The sequence below is a fragment of the Hyalella azteca genome, unplaced genomic scaffold, assembly GCF_000764305.2.
Source record: "Hyalella azteca isolate HAZT.00-mixed unplaced genomic scaffold, Hazt_2.0.2 contig15387, whole genome shotgun sequence".
In the NCBI taxonomy this organism is placed as follows: domain Eukaryota; kingdom Metazoa; phylum Arthropoda; class Malacostraca; order Amphipoda; family Hyalellidae; genus Hyalella; species Hyalella azteca.
The window spans coordinates 552,516-559,848 of record NW_025945243.1 but is presented as its reverse complement, the minus strand read 5'-3'; positions in this window follow the sequence as shown (position 1 = coordinate 559,848).

The window sequence follows — 7,333 nt, the reverse complement described above, 5'->3', positions numbered from 1 at the left end:
AAAGCTGGCTTGATGTGAAATTGAACTCGTGTATCATGATATTGACATAGTTATTTTAGTTCTCCTATGTCTACAACGATGCACAAAAGTTAACTTACGCCAAGCAAACTTATTTTCACTGGTATCATGGCAGTCATGGTGTTCAAATGAACAGAATTTCGAGCGTTTAGCCGTTAGCGCATTTCACTCTAATTGAAACTAAATAAGTAGGTAATGTTTAATATTTACTAATAACTTACTTGTTAATCCACCTTAAAATTACTTTTCTTGTAAAGTGTTCTTTTTTCTCGCTTGAGTAATCCTTATTTGCTTGCTGTTTACTTACTTTACTACGATTATCGGGTTTTACCGGTAGTTATTTTTCTAGGCATTGTCGATTTCTAGGAAATTTGCAAAGTCTGCGCTGATCTTGGCTGCTCCTCGCTGTCGGATCCTCTCTAAAATTTGATCCGTCAAGTGGCAGAGGACCTCGAGTTGTGATGTCATGCAAACTCGTTTATCCGTGCGTGCCCATGACGAGTCTGAGCGTCTGGCTCATGCCTGCCGTGAGGCAAAACTTCTGCCTGCGCACTGGCTGTCGACTGCCTGCAGGTGCCTGAGGATATTTCGCTGAGCAAGTATTTACCGACTGTGAATGGCATGGAGGTGGTTTTTCCGGACTGCTTGCATTGCGCATACACATGCATGTCGCTTGGTCGTCCACTGAACACCGCCGACGTTGCAGCGACACGCAAGCACGAGGCGCGGATGTGTCTTGTGATATTATATAGTCTTTACTCTCTGACGTCGCAGATGCCTTGGTCCGCTGCGTGCTTGATAGCCACATTCAAATATATAAAGCTTATTTGTAGTTTTATCTTGTTTTTTTACGTTCATGACAAGTTTAGCAATCTGGTCTGTCGATAAGTAGTCGTTTATTTTCTGTTGGCATGCTGATTTTCGTGCATTTTTAAATATAGACTTCAATATTATCGTTTCAAACATCATTTGTTGGATTCCCATACATATAAATAATATTAGCTCACAGAAAGCTGTCCAAATCTCGAAGCTACAAAAAAATATTCAGCATTATCCGATAGAAAAGGACAGGTATCTTTATAGTGACCCCTTCCCCATGCATATATACCGCAGACATGTTTCCATAGCCTGGTCTGCAGGCATTCTAAAGCAGTGACGCCTTCGACTTTTATTGTCTAGTTTTTCCTCATGGAGCCTCTCAAGCTTCTTGAGAGGCTTTGTCTGCTTGGACTATGGTCCTTGACTTTTTAACTGCATCGTCTCGTAAAGGTTGTTAATCTTGCGTCATGGTCTTTGCTATCTCCTCACGGCTGAATAAGATTGGACCCACTCATTATATTTCAGCACAATATTTTAAATTTATCAGGTGGTGCACAGGCAACTCCATGTAGTCAAAGTACGAATCCACATTACACTCATGAAACAGGAATTTTTCTTTCAAATTAGGCGGCCTTTCGGGTTTCGATTTATTTGGTTTAGGAATCTCAATGATCAAGATTGCATGTAACATCAATCACTCGAGCCCTTCTGTCTTCGGATGATTGATCATAAGACAAGTACCAACTCTCGTGTTCTGAATCTTAGATATTCAATAATGTGTTTTAATAAGGTAATACATATTGAACACTACCTATTTGCCGTAAGAATTGGAAAGTTTGGCTTAAAACTTCCCCGTCTCAAGTGGTCGTCTGTGAGAAGCCGGATTAAGTCAAGAGAAATACGAGATCTGATCGTCTAATACTTTAGTATCGAATGTCGTCATCTGCCTTGACTGAAGTTTTTATTCCACATACGAAGATATTATTACTCATATAAAGATATTATTATTACTCACTTGAAGAAATTTTGTTAAACATGTGATATAAAATAAACTGCAGTGATTTCTATTTCTTAAGTATCTTCTTTGCTCAGCAAGCAATGGTATTTCTCGACTCTTTTTATTCTTGCAGGCAGTGTCTGATCTTGGCATTTGGGTTGATGTCGTTATCTAGCGCTGCGATGCCCTTCCTTTGACAGCCAAATTTGGACCTCTCGTTATTTCTCGCGGCAATTCGAGCTAGAAAACGACAATAAAATCTACTCTACGCTTGCTTTGTATGCATAATAGAAATGTACGAAAAAAGGAAGAAACATGGTACTGGCTTTATTAATTTCATTCTCTGGCTAGGCGCTCAAGCCATTCTTGCTGCAGAAATTGACACTCTAGCTCAACAACTTAGTTTTCGCTTTTTTTCACGACCGCATCCCGTCCTTGGATTTCACTGCGAGTGGGCGTTGCGGAATATGAAATCTGAGCTGTGTTCATGTACATTAAATTAGTCAGATAGTTAAAATGAAACGAAACGGTGAAAGTCACCTTGCAAGTGTATATAAAGTTTAAGTATAGTGTGTTCGGCAGCGGTCACACGCTAGACCGAGCATTTCGCCTTGCTTGTTTGCATCGATCATCCCGCCCCTCGATACCAGCTATAGAGATCACTGAACCTGCTTGGAAGAATTTTTATTTATTTTACTGATAAATTGGCAAGAAAACTCTAGTTAAAAGTTCTTCATGAAGGCAATGATTTGTCATTTCGTATCTTCTGAACGTAAGACACATTGCTATCTGTCTGAAGATTTTGAAGGTTAAGTGTTACCGAAATTCGTTTATTTCTATGTAATTATTTCTCAACTATAAACTCATTGAAATAATTATATTATTATTCATTGGTAATAAGCTCGATTTTTAGAAGAAAATTTTCAAATTCATTGGTAATTCGGTTATTTAAAATTAAGTATACAAATCCTGATGACCTTACAATCTTGTTCGAGGCTAAAATTTGTAAATCAAGTCGATGTGCATTTGGATTGAACTTGGAGTCTAGGATTCATTTTTGTGTAGTTTCGAGCAAGCCGTTCTGCACAATATGCTCATCATCATGCATGTGTTTGCTAATGTATGCTCGTTGGATGAAGCCATTCTAATTGTAGGCCTGGCTGCACCCTGTACTCTGGAACCCTTGCTTTTTCCTTATCGTGAATTGTATCTTATACATTTTAGATATTGATTGGTCCTTATCCGAGAAGATCAAATCAATTAAATGTATAATTAAAATGCAAGCCGTATGTAAACCAATTGTTTATGGACGCTTGCGAACAATATTTACTGACGTAGGTGCCAGCGCTCGAAAGAGGAACTTACCGATTGTGCAAGTATAATTTAAGTGAGTTTTTGTGGGTACTAATCGATTGAGGCGTCCATCACACACTTAAGCCCGAGTGCTGCAATAGCTTGCACCAGATTGCCTTCAGCTGCCTGGCGCCACTGCTGCATTCAGTCTTAAGGTCAATCAAGGCAATTTTTTGGCCCTTAATTTGAATTGAAGTTGTGCATTATTACTTCCTGTTTCCTATGACCGAATATATTATTGCTCTATACTTCTGGCCAAATTTGTTTGTTTTCATCGGTATAAGGAGCTCGTCTTCGTGTCAAGGCCTCTGCAGCAAAGGCCCGATACTGCAAAGCGAATCTTGCAGAGGTCGCCCCAATGCCGTATGTATGGTACGCTGATTCCGTTCCTTGTGTCATAGTTAGCCTAAATATCCCGTGACTTATCGACGTGTTCAGCAAGAGTGTATATGTTGCAATACCTGATGCTGTGATGAGCTCGTTACGGTCGGATGTTGGACCTGTAAAGTTGCTAAAAGTGGGGCTGCGATGCTTCCTTGCGTTAGCGACTCGAAGTCGAAGACAACCGCACTCCGCACGCTCCTCGGACGTTCCAAATACGGCGGATACTTAGGTTTTCAAGCATTAAAGCTATTTCGCACGGTAAAAGTTTTTCAGATGGACTGTAATTTAACTGTCTGTACCTAAAGGTGCTTATATATACAAGGGGCCAAAAGTGGCGGCCAGTTCAACTTTCAAATGCTAACCGCTACGAAAATCATGCTACTGGCCTCGTGTAAAGGGTTGGTGGGTCCTTCCGTGGAGGCAAATATACACAACGCCAATAGCACGGTAAAAAGTGATTGTATAACTATAGTGGTATTGAGTTTTTTAATTTTATAATCTTTTGATCAGTGATGAGTTTGTATGAAACTTGTTTTGTCGATGAGTATGTTATTAAGCCCGTCAGTAGTTGAGTGAGTTGGGTGCGGAAGCTGGGCCGAAACGAACACCTTATCGATCGCTGGCCCGAGAGTAGGCCGGATCAACACTGTGGCGTTCTCTACTTGGGTAACGCGGCCATGACCCAAAGTGCTGGAGTCGCAGTAAGAACGCCAACACTTTCAGTCAACGTGATCACGTAGAAAATGTTATAAAATTATTATAATCATACACCGACTTTCTTGGCTAACTACGAGCGCAGGCTGACGTACCTATAGCCACTTATATTTCATGGACAGAGAAGACTTGGGGATCCATCGATTCAACGAGCTCATGTGCGGAGTCTAGACCTGTTCTCTCAGTACCCACGTGCCTTTTGTCTCAGTTTTCTTACCGGTATTGAGATGAGCATGACCGGTTGTCGATTCTCCAACTAGCGCAATCCCTTATATGTCGATATAAAATTAAAGCTATATAAAGTGTTTGAAGATTATTTTGCATCAAAATATGGGTGATAACATGCCTGTGTACTTATTTATGCATTAAAATATATATATATTTTATAGAAACTTTTCTACTTGATCGCGACTTCCAGAATGCATGACTAAATTGAATCAGGCGGATTTCTACTTATGGATGTCGCATTATGTTACTTGATCATCAAAAAGTTCTTGCCTCCCTTAAAATCGAAATAAATGAAAGGGATAGAACCAAGCAATCTTCATGATTGACTCTCTTGAGGAAACTATCCGTAGAAAGGAATAATGTAAGATGCTGTGATGTTCTTGGAACCTTGCGATGTTAAGGCCAAGAAGAAGTAGATAGCGAGAGGCGCGATCACCTCAGTGGGGCTAAACAACAGTTGTCGTCACTGGCTTGCATGACTCAATATATGCGTTCCTCACCTGACACATGCGTCCGAAACTGGTTTTCTCGCTCAGCTCAAACTGAAGGAAGCGACTGAGCGTCTCTGTAAAGAATATGCGAAGGCTAAAGGACAATGTATTGAATGTAAGATACGTACGCGTGCTCAGTTATAGTGAAATTTAAGACGTAGATTCTTTCATTTAGTTACTGTTCTCTGTAGCTGAGGGTAATCGATATGAACAGGGGAGTGCTGCTGCCATCCGCGGTTAATCTTTAGTGGAGAATCCACCCGTTCCGCATTTCATCAGTCCTGCTACTTTTTATCCTATTGAAGCTTTTGCGTGAGTTGACCCCGTCGAGGACGCCTCCATGCAGCAGTGATGCGTCGACGGCGAGCGTTTCCGGATGCGATTTCATGGAACTGCTGGAACTTGAGAAAATTTTCCGCACCGCAGCTTTTAAGGGGAAACTCAGCTTAAAAGATAAGTGCGTTCCTAGGAACGATATTCTCGGAATCCGTTGGCAACAGCATGGGTATATAATTGTTGCTACTTGAACATAGCAGTAGTCTTCTTGCAGCGGTGCCTGCATCAGTTGCGATATTGGACTCATTCGTAAAGTTAAAACGATAAATAGCATTTTTGTGTTGTTTATCTTGACATTAGAAAATTACTTAACATCTCAAAAATTGTGAGCTTAATTTATACACGTTAAGTTGATTTCAAGTTCCCCAGAATGTAAAATTTACTGATCGCAATCTTAATGTTTTTCCACATCGGATCACACCTTGTGGCCGCCTTTTCAAAAATGAGAACTTGAGTAACCGTGCGCTTCACTGGCCCTCCATCATTAACATATCGGTTGATATGCCCACCCGTACTGTCTGCCTTAATTTTGCCAACCTATTTTCTTGTGGAACTTTTATCCTTCAAGTTTAAGTTCTGGTTAGTTCAGCGGTGTCAACATGGCAGCGCTTGTCTTGTTGCCAGCGTGTGTACACTTGATGTGGCCGGGTTGAATTGACTGCAGCGAGGTAGCAATTGTGCAACTCGTCAGGCCCCCTCATTTTCTGGCGACAATGACGATGCTCTTGATTTTGCTGCCTCACCGACGATGCTGGCTCCGTGAAAGGAACTCCTCTACGCTTTGCCTGCTGCCAACGATGTAAAAGTTGTCGCTTGTGCATGACAAAGACTATATTTGTAAATTAAACAACGTGACTTGCCGTTTTTCGTCGGCCTTAACCATTCTTTTGATCTATTAATGGTTCAATTGTGTGCAAATATTTGTTGTGGTTGGTTTTAGATTCATGACTGAATATTATAGGCTTTGCAAGATAAACTGAAGAAGACTAGATGAGGTGCTTTTCGCCGCGTCACTTTACATGAAAGCCCCTCAACCTCAAGTAAAATTTCAAGGGAATTTTGAATAAAAAATCGTGACAGAGTTTGTTTGGGGCTACATTGGCGAAGTTATAATGAGGTTCTTGTTTGCAGGTTTGCTTGACTACATTTTTCATGCGGTTCCAATTGCTTGGCGAATACCTAAAAAGGAAGCAAGATATCATTAACTTTTGGTTATCTGACACCAAATCTGATTCTATAGCTGTTGGCATTGTCTGTATTAAACGCGTCGAAATTCGTGTTTAGCAGTCACCTGCCACTAAAGAGTTTAGCTGCCACGGTGTTTTTATTTTATTTTGCGAAGTAATTTGAAATTATTGATTACATCATTATCACTTTATGCTCGCTGCATTTTCGGCAAACCTTCATTTTCTCTATTCATAGTGGGTATATAAGAAGCAAAAATACAATAGAATTTTTCTCCATTTAGACTGGCGGTTATCATTAGTTCATGTTTGCATTGTTTTGTTCAGAATACTTGCAAAAGTGCTGCTTGAAATTATATCTTGGGATCTTATTTACTCAGGTGTGCTCCGTACAAGTCAGTCAGATGTTCACCAGGCTCTATGAACAACATATTTATTGCCGCCATATTATTGCAATTCTTGTTTGTTTCCAAGCTTCTGTTGACATCACAGTCTTGCACAGTCTCAGCCTTGCATTAGCTTACCTAATCTTTGTACCGAAACGTTTTTAAAATAGATACCGGTACGGTCTTTGCAAGTTCTTGGATTTTTGATAATATTTTTCTGTGTTAGTTTCTAAACATTCATTGTAACTTCACCTGTTCACCAAGTGCTCATGCTTGTGTTCTTACCTCTATGTCGCTCGAATATAGTAAACTAGCCGGAAACACAAAAACTAAAATGCAGTTTAAGACTTAAGTTAATTTTTATAAAACTAACAATAAACCCCTGTTGCCAGTTACGTGGCACTAAAAAATGATCCGTTTGAA